We start from the raw sequence: 12,794 nt of genomic DNA, 5'->3' as shown, positions 1-12,794 counted from the left end.
CTCTGAGCTAAAAGACATCTGAAGCCACTTTGTTATGTCTGTGACCAAACCATTTAGAAATATTTCCTGCTATGGGCAACCCACACCACATCACCCCATGTTCTGTGGGCACCCAACCCTCTTCTACAAGGAAGAGGCAGCATGGATACAGCAAGATACAGCTCAGAAACCCCTCGTTGGGATAGGGAATCCTCCAAGAAGGGACTGAGGCTGTTTTGGTTTTATTTGGTTTGTTCATGGTTTGGGGGCCAAAAATCCAGCAACGCACAGAGGTTCTCCTGGCTCTGCCCTCAGGAAGCACTCAGGGATGATCGTGGGGCTGTATGGAGAGCCAAAGTGTGAGAGTTTTCTTTCACTTGTGTAACCTGGGTTCTATTCCAGTCTTCATATCTTCTGGAGTACATAACTGGAACATAACTGGAATCACTATAAACAGTGCTCCTCTCTCACAGTCCAGGGGCTTCTCCCCTGAAGCAGTTTGTGTCCATGGACTGAGCAGAACAGTCTCTGAGTAGCTTATCACAGGGGAGCGCTTGTTTGCAGCGTGGGCGCTCACTTCCTACTGGTAACCCACAGAAGACTTCCCACCTGTCTTGGCATCCTCATGTGCCTGAGGGCATAACTGCTCACTCGAGATGTTGTCACAGTGTGCATAACCAGAAAAATTCCACCTGGGCTGTTGCTACCCGAAGAAAAGCAGAGAAGGATTCCAATTACTGTGCTGTGCCTGATAATCTTCTCGTCAGAAAAATTCTAGACCTGCAGTTTGGTTTGTAACATTTGCCCGATTCGGTTGCAGTTCTGACACGCGGATGGAATTTCCAGGCAACGACCTGACATTTCAGCAAGATGGACAAGCAAAATAGACCGACGACAGGTCACATAGCTGTGCAATTTTTTTCCAACTCAAAGAACCGAACAGTAAGTGGAAATAACTCCCTCTGCAGAAAATCGAAGCACAAGTTTACAGTGAAAATAAAAGGGGCCCGAGACTGGGTTTGGTACTAGCTTAGTGTGGAGCTTAGTGGGATACACGTGCGAAGGCAATGATGCATCCCCACATAGCCGAGACAGAGCTTTGAAAATATCTCACCTGAAGCAGATTCCTTTCGAGTATCAATGAGTTTTCTGTTATCTTGTTCTATTTACTTAGGTGGGGCGAGGGTCACACCAGCATTGCTCAGGGATTCCTGCTGCTGGGACTCTCTGGGCCAAGAGAGATAACCACAAAAAAACCGCCTTTCTTCGAACACTCTTGAACTTATTCCCCAACGTGGCTTGGCACATGCCTCAGGAAACCACAAGTGAACATTCAAGCTCGCAAAACAATGCAGAGAAGCCATCAAGGATGACCTCAAAGACAGGAGAACAGCGATGCTGGTAGATGCGGCAGAAGCCGGGAAAAGCATTCGTAATGCCCGCCTGTCCTTCACCAACTACAAGACCAAGATGACTGCCCTTCGACATCCTGATGGATGTATCACATCTTCCAGAAGAGAAATGGAGAAGATTATTCATGACTTCTACTCAGATCTCTTTAATAGCCACGTCCACTTTCCCACATACCACATTCTGCATGACTGACATATCGTTCCCAATGTTCTCCCTTCCAAAATTCAACACGCCATCCCTTCGGTAAAGAAACAAAGAGCACCTGGCCCAGACACGATCAGATCTGAACATCTGAAGAACTTACCATCAGTACTCATCAATACACTCGCTCGGCTCTTCACACGCTACCTGTCTGAATGCAACATTCCATCCCAATGGAAAATCAGCAAGACTGTACTACTATACAAGAAGGGAGACATCTATGACATTGGCAACTATTGCCCAAACTGCCTATTGTCTGTCATTTGCAACCTGTTCACTCGAGTCATCTTGAATAGGATTAGCAGAACACTATATGAAGAACAACCATGTGAACAAGCCACGTTCCGAAAAGGATTCAGTGCCATCTACAATATCCACATGATTACTAGGCTCATTGAGGTTTCTCAGGAGTTCAAGATGCCACTCTGTCTAACGTTCATTGATTTAAATAAGGCCTTTTTTTCTGTTGAGATGGAAGTGGTCATAGAAGCCCTAGCCAATCAGGCTGTACAAACTCAATACATCAGGATCCTCCGTGAGCTGTATTGCGGATTCACTACCAGGATCTCACCATTCTACATAGAAGTAATTATCCATGTCAAGAGAGGGGTTGGCAGGGTGATACCATTTCACCAAAACTCTTCAGTGCCACCATCGAGAACATCATGCGATGATGGGAATGGGAAGGAATGGGAGTGAAGATAGATGGTCAGTAACTACACCACCACCGCTTTGCTGATGACATCATTCTAATAACACCAAATATCAGCCAAGCGGCACAAATGCTGACCGACTTCGACCGTGAGTGTGGAAAGGTCAGACTACAGCTGAATCTTACGAAGACAATGGTCATGAGAAACAGCCTCGTTCCTGATGCTCCATTCGCTCTCAATGCACCACCATCTCCAAATGCAACAGTTATGTATACCTAGTTCGAGAAAGAAACACGATGAATGACCTAGCCCCTGACTTATGCAGGAAGAAGAGAGCGGCTTGGAATGCCTTCAAGAGCGTTGAAGAAATAACTAAGAGGACAAAGAACCTCCAGCTACGAGCACATCTCTTCGATTCCACTGTTCTTCCTGCCTTAACATATGCCTTAGAGTCCTGGGCCCTACGAAAACAGGATGAGAATGCTACTCGGGTCTCTCAAAGAGGAATCGAAAGAGCTATGCTTGGAATATCATGCATCACTCAAATGAGAGATAGAATCCGGAGTTCTGATCTCCCTCAACGGTCAAGAATAAGGGACGCTGTCTCATCTGATAAGGCATCAAAAATCAGATGGGCTGGACACGTAATGAGGTTTACAGACAACCACTGGCCTAGAGCCATTACTGACTGGATGCCACGGGGCGTCAAGAGATCGCATGGACGCCCATCTACAAGATGTTCAGACTTCTTCTTCAAGACCCTGAATAATCGGTTTGAGGCTCTGCATGTTCCTAGAATGAACAGATGTCATTGGGCTACACTAGCACGCAACAGGCATGCATGGAGATGTTACTGGTACCCACTCGAATAAATCGATAAATAAAGGGAGATCAAGTGATCAAGTGATATATTTTTTAGGTTTTAGAATTTCTGGTTTTATGCAGCAACACGGTTGGAACTGGAAGATACCGTCTTGAGTGAAGTTAGCCAGAAAAAGAAACAAAAACAGGACGATGTTCACTCATCTGTGGAATACCGAACACTGGATGTGGAAATGTACTGTAAAGGGGCTGCTTAAATCATCCTTGATTCCAGTGTTGAGAGAGAAGTCGGACAAAGAAGGAAAGAAATTTGGGTTTGAAGAGAACCAGAAGTTTACAGGGATCAGGGATTCATTTATGCATGTGACATGAGTGAGGGGTGTAACCATTTACCCAAAACACAGATGCAACAGAACTGAAAACAAGAGATCTAAGCTGTAACCACTGAAACCTAGTCATGTGCTTGTCCAGATGACAGGTGGGGGTAGAGTGGGGACTGGGGTGCGGCGAGAATATGGGAACACGGATGGAGGGAAGCTGATGAGGAATTGGTGTTCAATTATTGTACGCCTAAATACAACTATCAACAACTTTGAAAATACTGGCACTTTAATGAAAACTTTAAAAAACAATACAATAAAATAAATTTCCATATTTCAGCACCCACTGAGGTTAAGGACCCTTTTGTCCCAGCGTCAGGCTCCGATATTTTTCCTGTGATGCTGAGACCATAGATGTGGTTGTGGGGATGGAGCCGGACCCCACCTTTTGAGTCGCATGCTCGGTATAGTGAGTACTCCAATGGCATAATAGTTTCAACAAGAGAACCTTACAGCACAATTGTACATAATACCCCTGTTCCCTAAAGAAATTGCTGGAATGCTACATCCTAAAACTGTGATTTGAGTTCTGAAATCCAACAAAATGCACAATGAGAATTAGTCCAATGTTGAATAAAATGCAGTTGAATGACCAAGCAGGTGGAGGACAACTCCATATTTCTCACAGTCCAAGCAAGTCTACAGAAAGGGAAAATCTGAGGGAAGTGTTGCTAGGAGGAGCTCGGCAATCCCCAAAAAAGCCTTCTGGGTTTTGTTTTTAATCAGACCCAGTGATGCTTGGGATACCATAGGGCATGGTGGACATCGAAGGTAGGTGGCATCTGTAAGGCGAGAACCCACCGTGATGCACTGCTGTTCTGGTCCTAATTAATTTCACTATGGCCTCACAGCCACAATTTAACATACACACAATAAAACAATTTTTGGTGCATACAAGCGTACAGCAGGTAGGCATTTGCCTTGCATGAGGCTGACAGGGGTTGATCCTTGAACACTGCCAAAAGCAACTTATGAGAACCACCAGGAATAACTGCTGAGCATCCGCAGGCCCCCCAAAAAAGAAAACTAAATTTCTTCCCATATTCAAAAAACCATGGCAATGATCGAAAGGCAAAGATATGCATGGTGTCAGATTGACTGAGAGAAGTCCAGAAAGGGCACCCGACCCTTTAGGTGTACAGTCAGGATAGTTATACAGCTGGAAACACAAGGGCCTTGAAACACATGGACTACTCGACATACCTGACAGATAAGGAAGAATGACAACAAAGTCAAGAAAGCAAAGCACAGGATCTATCCATAATAAACAGCTCCGGGGAGAAGACACCCCTACCCCATGCCACCTCCACATCACATGTTCTAGGGATGAGAAGGGGATACTCAATGTCCAACGAGCAACTCAAAGATGCTGTGGATTGGAGGACTCCTGGGTTGGCCACATGCAAGGCAAGCATCCTACTTGCCCTACTATTGCTCTGGCCATTTCTAAAGAAATGGGAGAAAACGGAAAAAATGGGAGAGCAATTACAAAGCTTTCAGGATTAATTCTCGGACATACAATGAAACACTCGTCCCCTCACCGTGCCCATTTCCCACCACTAAAAACCCAAATATACCGCCATTCCACAGCCTCCCCCTACCTGTGGGGCAGATAATTTCCACATTCTTCTCTCTACTTTGATTACATTCAATATTTTGACACAAGACCACCATTATTATTAGGGATTTTACCCCTAATAATAATGCGAAAACGCAACAGTAGACAATTATTTTTCGATTGCTGGTTATAAATAACATATGATTTTGGAATTCTGAATTTTAACAAATAAATCTGGAGGGATTTCTGCCAAAACCTGCTGGGTTCCGAGACTTGTTCCTGAGTCTCTGGGATTATGGCCATTAAACAGCTTTACCACGAGCCAGAGAGGTGGTTCATGGGAATGACATAGGCTCTTGTTGGTGTGGGGAGGAATTGGCCAGCTCCACCCCATCCTGAGAGGCCCCACGTATCTTCCTGAGTGAGGGCCCAAACCTGACTTTACAAAGGCCTTTGGAGGATGGAGGCCACCGAGCCACCAAGTGGGAGCAGTTGGGAGGACAGCACCAATTCCCCCTGGGGTGGACTGGGGACAGTAACCTACTGCAGGGTCCAGACGCATTTCTGCTAAAAGGCGCTGGATTTTGAGATTTGTCTCTGAATCTCTGGGATCATGGCCATTACGCACCTTGATCATGAGCCACAGAGGTCAATCATAGGTGCCAGACAACTCGGGGTTTCGTTGGGGTGGGGAGAAAAGGGCCGGATCCACCACCATCCAGTTAGGCCCTGCATGTCTCCTGACAGCAGTCCCAAACCTAACCATCCAGAAGCCATTAGAGATGGCGGCCACTGAGCCGCCGGCCACGAAACCTATTCCCACCTGAAATATCCAGCTTTGGTAACCTACTGTGGGGACCAGACACATTTCTGCTGAAAACCACTGGGTTCCGAGATTTGTCACTGAGACTCTGGGATCATGGCTGAGTGATCAAGAGCCAGAGAGTCCGTACATGGGCAGCAACTCGGGGTCTCATTGAGGTGGGGAGGAAAGGGCAGAGTACACACCAATCCCATGAGGCCCCGCATGTCTTGTCACTGGAGGCCCAAACCTGTCTGTCCAATGGCCTCTGGAAGATGGTGGCCACCGAGCCACCAAGTGGGATCAGGCGGAGATACACACCCTTTCCCCCTTGTGGTGGTCTGTCACTGGTAGCTCATTGCGGGAACAAGGAGCATCTCTGCAAAAAGCCGCTGGGTTCTGAGATTTGTCTCTGAGTCTCTGGGATCATAGCCTTTAAGCAGTTTTATCAGGAACCAGAGAGACCTTGCTTCCAATTATATAGCTGAGCCAGAAATGGTTTGTTGGTGTGTCTCGCACATACCTAACTTTTGGCCGTTTACTTTCTTGGAAGACTTTGCCCAAAGTTTTTGTTGTCTGGCCAAAGGTACAGCATCTATTTCGGAGTAACTGGACGTCTGATGGTGCCATCATTCTGCTGATGCACTCGCCTTACAGGCACAGGTTGACCTGCTGGTGGTACCATACACCCAGGAAGTAGAAATTCTATATATGGAAATAAAACACCAATAATGGGGTTGGACTCTCTGTAAAGCGAGTAGGATGCTTGCCTTGCTGATCCAGCTCAAACCTCCCCATCCCATTGGAACCCAGCAGCACCGAAGAATAATTCCTGAGCTGCAGAACCAGAAGTAAACCTTGAGCATTAAAGAATCCCTTCCAACTCCCCTGAATTAAAAAAAAGCTATTAAAATTAAGAAGGTAAAGGCCCTCCCGTTGTTCATCGATTTGCTCAAGCGGGCCCAGTAATGTCTCCCTTAGAGACTTTGTTGTTACTGTGTTTGGCATACCGAATACGTCACGGGTGGCTTGCCAGGCTCTGCCGTGCGGGCGAGATACTCTCGGTAGCTTGCCGGGTTCTCCGAGAGGGACCGCTGTGCTATCGCTCCAAGGCAAGGGCAGTAAATTTCCTGGGAATATCTCTGGGAAGTTGTGAAGGCCAACCGAGCAGGGCTGGAGCGATAGCACAACGGTAGGGCCTTTGCCTTGAACGCAGCCATCACGGCCAACCTGAGTTCGATTCCTTCGCCCCTCTCGGAGAGCCCGGCAAGCTACCGAGAGTATCTTGCCCGCACGGCAGAGCCTGGCAAGCCCCCCGTGACGTATTCGATATGCCAAACACAGTAACAACAAAGTCTCCAATGGAGACGTTACTAGGCCCGCTCGAGCAAATCGACGAACAACGGGAGGGCCTTTACCTTACCTTTACCTTATTAAAATTAATCCAAAGTGGGGCTGGAGTGATAGCAGAGCGGGTAATACATTTGACTTGCACATGACCAACCCAGGTTCGAATCCCAGCAACAATATGGTCCCCTGAGCTTTACCAGGAGTAATTCCTGAGTGCATAAGTCAGGAGAAACCCTTGTGAAACGCTGAGTGTGACCCAAAAAGCAAAAAAAAAATTATAATCCAAAGAGTAAATTATCAGAGGCAAATACCTCTCACTTGTCCAAACACGCCCCAAAGTCCCAAACCCTGAACGGAAGCCAATGAAAATGACCGACGGCAAAAGTGTCCCTTTCCTTTGGTGGCTGCCCGTGAACATATCTGGAGTTTCGATAAGTGTTATGTCCAGTCCTAAGGCTCCAAACAGGGTCCTTCACAGTCTCGAGTAGGGAGGAATGAGATGACCAAGACCCCCACTCTTTGCAGGCTCCTCACACCAAGGTCTGAATTCCACGTGCCCACCCCCCAGTGCCATCTTGGACCTGGATGCGATCGTGGCTGCAGGGGCCCTCAGGATAACGCACCCTCACCCATGACACCTGAGCCACAGAACAGCATCCAATACACCCCTCAAAAGCTCCACATCCACTAAAGCCCGGATATCCAGAACAAGTAAGAAACAAGCGTGAATGCACCATAGAAGCTGGCGTGACCTGGCGCTCAAGTTTCCAAACCGGGATTTGCAGGGTGCTCAAGCATTCCAAATCCTAACACAGGAAAGACTGAAGCATGGAGTTATTCCTGTTTTTCCATTTTCAAAGTATTCAATGCTGCACCTTGGTTGATTTCTGCCATAATTCCCGCTAACCAGCCCCTCTGGGCCAAGCCAGAAGCATAGCAAACAATAACAGAGTAGTGAGCCATGACAGCTCTGAGCAGGAGGGTGTTTCTGTACCTGTTTATTCAGTCACCTTCCTCCTTATTTTCATCACCAGGACCCATTATTTACAAGTTAACACACAAGAAATTCCAAGCACAAGAATACTGGCATAGGTGCAGCCCGGGTGAAAATCAGGAGGCTTCAGCAAAGGACTTCCCATATTCCTTACATATACATGGTTTCTCTCCACTGTGAATTCTCCTATGTACACAAAGTTTTAAGGCTTCAGCAAAGGACTTCCCACATTCCTTAGATATATTACGGTTTCTCTCCAGTGTGAATTCTCCTATGTATACTGAGGCCTGAGGATCGAGTAAAGGCCTTTCCACATTACTTACATATATATGGTTTCTGTCTAGTGTGAATACTTCTATGGATACTGAGGTCTGAGGATCGAGTAAAGGCCTTTCCACATTCCTTACATATATACGGTTACTCTCCAGTGTGAATTCTCCTATGTACACTAAGTCCTGAGGCTACAGCAAAGGCCTTTCCACATTCCTTACATATAAACGGTTTATCTCCAGTGTGAATTCTCCTATGTACACTAAGTCTTGAGGCTACAGCAAAGGCCTTTCCACATTCCTTACATATATACGGTTTCTCTCCAGTGTGAATACTTCTATGTATATTGAGGCCTGAGGATCGAGTAAAGGAATAACCACACTCCTGACATATATAAGGCTTCTCTCCACTATGAGTTTTCATATGTCTCTTAACACTAGATATGTGATTAAAGGCCTTCCCACATGTCTGACATTCATGAGGTTTCTCTCCTGTATGAATTCTCCTGTGCATAATAAGATGTGATGATTGTTCGAATGTCTTCCCACATTCTTCACATGCAAAAGGTTTCGCTCCTGAATTTAAATTCATATGGTCATGATGGAGTAACCCTTGACTCACACTTTGTTCTCGGGGCTGACTTTTCTGGGGATTCTGTCCACTGTGGTTTTCTAAGGGAACACCACAGTGCTGAGAACATGGGGAGGCTCCCCCACATTCCTTACACGTAGATGGGTTCTGCTCACCGGGACTGTGGTTGAGGGTATATTGCTGTGACAGACTCACTATAAACAGTGCTCCAATCCCTAGTAGGTTCTCCACTGGGGAATTTTGTGTCTGTGAACTGAGAATAACACACTCCAAGGAACTTTTTCCAGGAGAGGGCTTCTTCTGAGTGAGGTAGCTCTCACCATTCTGATCACCCTCAGAAGACATCCCGCCTGTCTCGTCGTCCTCATGGGGCTGAGGGCAGGATTGCTCACATGAGACATTATCATACAGTGCAGGATCAGAGACATTCCACTCGGGGTGGCAGCTTTCCTGTAGAACAACAGAGGATTCTAATTATTGACTTATTCACTGAGTCTTCCTGTCAAAAAACTGAGCCCTTCAGATGTGGTTTCACACATATGCACCGCACAAATGCAATTACTGATGTATGAATTGTCTTACTACAGAATAACTTCATGTTACTGTAAGTTGGATGCACAAAATTGATGGATAGTAAGTCAGTAAATTCTGTGACTTTCCCCCCTTTAAATTAATGAAGGAATACAACTAGAAATAATTCCTTCTATAGAAAACGGACACATCCATTTCAAGAGAAAATGAAATACATCCACAGTGGGTTTGATTAAAGCTCAGAGTGGAACCTGTGAGGCAGGTGTGAAGACTACGCTGCATCGTCACACAGCTGAGACAGACCGCGTGGCCTTTGCAAAGCTCTCACCACAAGTGATGCCTTTCAGGATCAATGAAGTTTTTTGTTCTTTCTGTTTTGTGGAACCTAATTATTGGGGGTTGGGTGGCTGGAAGGGCACACCATGCAGTGTCTAGGATCAGTTCTGTGGGGTTATAGTGTCTATAAGGTGTGCTGGGTAAGGGCCATCCATTCCTGTGCAAAGCAAGTATATTTCTCACTGCACCATCTGTAGGGCGCACAAATGAGCTTTCTAAACAACTACCGCTGTCAAGCAAATCAAAACTCACAGTATTTTTATACATGGTTGATTTCAGCAACTAACAAAGCTAAGGGTCCTATACTCCAAGCATCAGGCTTTGGAATTCCTCCCTGCCATTCCCAGCCCACCACCTTAACAATCACATATTTGGTCCACTCCTGCTGGCATAATAATATTTACTCTGAATTAGTGAATCTTACCAACTCACTCGTACTTGCTGACCCCATTCCCAAATCAAAGTGCTGTAATGCCAAATCCTGAAGCCGCGGTTTCAGTTCTGAAACTGAACAAAACATGCAATTCAAGCACTTGTCCAAAAATGTATCAAAATGATGCCACGTAGTTAAGAGTACATTTCTGTGGTTCTCAAAGTCCAAAGAGTCCCACACTAAAGAAAAGATTCGATAGTGGAAAACTGTGAGGATCTTGGCAATTCTACACTAGATATTGTTTTTGTTTTTGAGCGGACCTGGTAATGTTCGGAGAACCAGGTTACTGAACACATTATTGAACAGATCACCTTCAGGCACTGCAAGGCACTCCCTGCTGTACTATCATTCAGATCCAAACTAGCTCTGTTATGGTCTTACTTATTTGAAAGCCCTGGAAGCAAATTACAGGATCGTTCTGTGACTGACAGTCCAGGGGAATGAAGAGCAGCGTGAGTGCGGCACAGACCCAAGGATCCAGGAGACCAAGGCCCCGTTCTCAGCAGCGTGTTTCATACATGCTCAGGGCACCCATACACTGCACAGGGCCTGAGCCAGGAAGGGTCCTCAGACACTCACCCGCACACACGCCTCTCCTCCCCGACCTCAGGGATCCTCCTTCCAGCCAGGAGATCACCACAGGCTTCATCCCTGAGTGCCCTGCCCCAACAGAGACAGAGGCATGGATAAATGACATGGAAAAGGTGACAGGAAAATCCCCATGTTTTCTTGATATAACTGGGAAAATATCTGAAAGGCATGAACAGAATGTCCATTTCCAAAATGCCACATATTTCTAGTTATTCGAGAGTTAAGACCGAAGAAAATACCACAGATACTCTAGACCTGGTCTTGTGTATGGCTGACAGGGGGTTGTTCAGCACAATATGTTGTTGGTTTTTGTCTTGTTTGGGATCTGACCTGGCAATGCTCAGGGGTGACTCCTGACTCTGTATTCAGAAATCACTGCTGCTGATGCTCGGGAATGACATGGGTTGCCGGGGATTTAACCCACGTGCGCCGCTTGCAAGAAAATCACTTTCCTCCCTGTAATGTCTTTCTAGGCCCAGCAGCACATGGAGTTCCTGAGTCCCTCATGAACTCGTCACGGATTTCAGTAAAACTAAGTGCATAATAAATCTGGACATGGCCAAACGTGGGAAGAGACCCTTATTTTTTTAAGCTGAAAAATGTATCCAGAAAGAGAGCACAGCAGGAGTTTCTCACGGACAATCCAGTTGCGATACCAGATATCTCCTAGGGTCCCTCATGCCAGCCAGGAGTGATTCCTGACTGCAGAGTCCAGGAGCAAACCCTAAGTCCTGCTGAAGTCTCACAAGAACCATTAGAAGTAAATCCAAGCACTGAAATAGGGCAGTGTCTAATGAATCGAGAGACGAGATATCAAATCCCCTGTGGTGGAAGAGAGATAGTACAGCACATAGGACAGAAGCGCTGCACACACAAGTGCCTTTGATCCCAGCCAGCCCATATGGTCTTGGAGCAAGGCCAGGTGTGGATCCTGAATACACAGGCAGGAATAATCCCTAATCCCTAAGGAAAAAAGAAAATGCAAAATCGTTGAGTGGCTGGTGTAAAAGTACTGGGGGTGAGTCACCAACATTTTAAGTTTCCAAGAGGTTTCAGTCCACGGTACCCCATGGCCCCTGAGCACTCTTAGGAGTCATCCTTTAGCACAGAGCCAGGAGAACTGTGGACTGTGCCCCCAAACAAAGGCAACAGCAAAACCAATTAAACACACAAAGTTCGTGTAGTACACAAAGTAAATTGATGCACCAATGGATGGATCTATTTAAAGGGACCTGAGCGATAACTGGGCAGATAGGGATCTTCCCATGGACACAGTCGAAACGGGATGATCTGAATCACCCCATATGGTCTGGCTAACCCACAAAAGTAATTCCTGAGGACAAAGCTGAGAGAAAGCCCTGAGGATCCACAGGTGAACCCTAAAAAAAAAAAACCAGGGAGGGAAGAGCTACTGCACGGCTGTCCAATATCCCAGCGCGTCACAGAGCTACTGTTGGACACACAGCTGCCGCCCAACCCCAGGGACCCCACACGGGTCTCTTCAGACACGGTTGGCTCCACACTGCTCTCACCGACAGCCTGCAGATGCTGGTAGGTCTCCAGCATCACGTCCCTGTACAGCTTCCGCTGAGAGGCCTCCAGGCATGACCATTCCTCCAGGGTGAAGTTCACAGCTACGTCATGGAAGGTCACTACATCCTGAGTCAGCACACGGAGAGGGTGGGAGTCAGAGTCTATCTTAGCCTCATTGCCACTACTGTGAGGCCAGGACCCAGGGTCCTATATTGTCGCTGGGCCTCTCCGCTCCAAATGAACCAGCCTCCATGCACACGCATTGCTGACGGGCCCCAGAAATCACATAAGGCAGCTGGATCTGCTAAAGTGGGAGAACGTTATACAGAAGGTTCTTGGATGTATCTGCCTTTCCTG

This window comes from Sorex fumeus, unplaced genomic scaffold (genome assembly GCF_029834395.1).
Source record: "Sorex fumeus unplaced genomic scaffold, SorFum_2.1 ptg000019l, whole genome shotgun sequence".
NCBI lineage: Eukaryota > Metazoa > Chordata > Mammalia > Eulipotyphla > Soricidae > Sorex > Sorex fumeus.
This window is presented reverse-complemented; position numbering follows the sequence as displayed.